Here is a 1,776-nt window from a genome sequence, read left to right on the forward strand (position 1 = left end):
GATCTGCACAATGCCTTTCCTTATCCCCTGTCCCCCGCTACTCCAGCCTCAACCTACCCCCAAATTATCTTGTATCTTTTGTAAATATCTATGATCTGTATATATTGTCTCCCTTGATTTAAGCTCCTAAGGGCAGGAAATGTTTCCCTTGTTTCTTTATATTTCTATTTCCTTTAGCATTCCCAGCCTCTATTTAATCCCAACCCAAATGTCAGCTCAAGGAAACCTCTCCTGATCTCCTAACGTTAATGAATTTTCCCTTTGAAATTCACATAGCACTTTCTTTTGTACCAATATAGCTATCAATGCTAATGGATGATTGTAGACTAGTAGACTGTAAACAGCTGATAGTAGGACTTGTGTCTCATCTAAACTTCCTCCTGGTGTGTTTTACATAATAGGTGCTTAATAAATGTTGAATATAAATGAATGAATACTTTAAAAAAAAAAGAGGCAATCTGGGTTAAGCGACTTGCCCAGGGTCACACAGCTAGTAATTGTCTGAGGCCAAATTTGAACTCTGGTTCTCCTGGCTATGAATGAATACTTGAAACAGAAAACTGGTATCTGGAGATAGGTAGATTAGTGGTAGAACTAGGGACCTAAAAGTGAGGTAGGAATTTATTTGTGATATGTCAATAGCTATCAATTGTAGGTTCTTATGTTTATAGAGCTGTAGGAGTAAGGGCATGAAGGCTCCTTAGAGATCATCTAGGTTAATCTCATTTTACACTTGAGGAAAATAAAACCAAGCAAGGTTAAATGGCCTCTTAAGGTCATAACGTAAGCAGTCCAGTCAAAATTTCGTTTTGTTTTGTTTTTTGTTTTTTTGGTGAGGCAATTGGGGTTAAATGACTTGCCCAGGGTCACACAGCTAGTAAGTGTCAAGTGTCTGAGGCTGGATTTGAATTCAGGTCCTCCTGAATCCAGGGCTGGTGCTTTATCCACTGCGCCACCTAGCTGCCCCCAGTCAAAATTTGAAATAAGGTTTTCTGACTATTATTCTTTGGGTTAAACCATCCTTGTTTCTGAGAATTAAACTGTCGAAAGGCAAATCTCATAGCGACATGCAAGATGTGGGATAGGGAGGAAAGAGAGACAGGAATCAGGGAAGAGTCCATTATTTTGGAAAAGAGAGATCCTCTCAAGAACAGTGGGTCCAGTCCTACCCTACAAAACTATACAAAAGTAATGAATGTTCAGTCCCTCTCTTTGAGGGATTGCAGTTCAAGCTGCAATGAATGCGTTTGCTGCAGAACTGCAGTTGAATACAAACCATGTGATTTGTATTGTCTTTTGTGAAGCATAGGCACATTTGTTGATAAGCAGATGCTGGAACTATTGAGGTCCCACTGCTAGTGCAAGGTAGGATTTCCATGATCATAGGGAGAAAATGTGGTAGAGTGGGGAAAGCACTGGCCTAGGGGTCAGGAAATGATGGAAGTCCTAGATCTCTTATGAGTTGGTGTGACTTTAGGCAAGTTACTGAACCAACCACTGTCTTAATTTCCTTATAAGTAAAATGAGAGGGTTGGACCAGTTGATCTCTAAGCCTGTTTAGAATTCCAACATTTTGTGTTTCATGTCCTAATATTCAATATTCTAAGGCAGAGGTTCTTAACATGGTATTTGTAAAAGTTTAAGAACCCCCAGCCCAAGGTCTCTTTCCATCTCTAACATTCCATGATTCTTTTTTTTTTTTTTTTGGGTGAGACAATTGGGGTTAAGTGACTTGCCCAGAGTCACACAGCTAGTAAGTATCAAGTGTCTGAGGCC

Source organism: Dromiciops gliroides, chromosome 2 (assembly GCF_019393635.1).
Source record: "Dromiciops gliroides isolate mDroGli1 chromosome 2, mDroGli1.pri, whole genome shotgun sequence".
NCBI classification, from domain to species: Eukaryota; Metazoa; Chordata; class Mammalia; order Microbiotheria; family Microbiotheriidae; genus Dromiciops; species Dromiciops gliroides.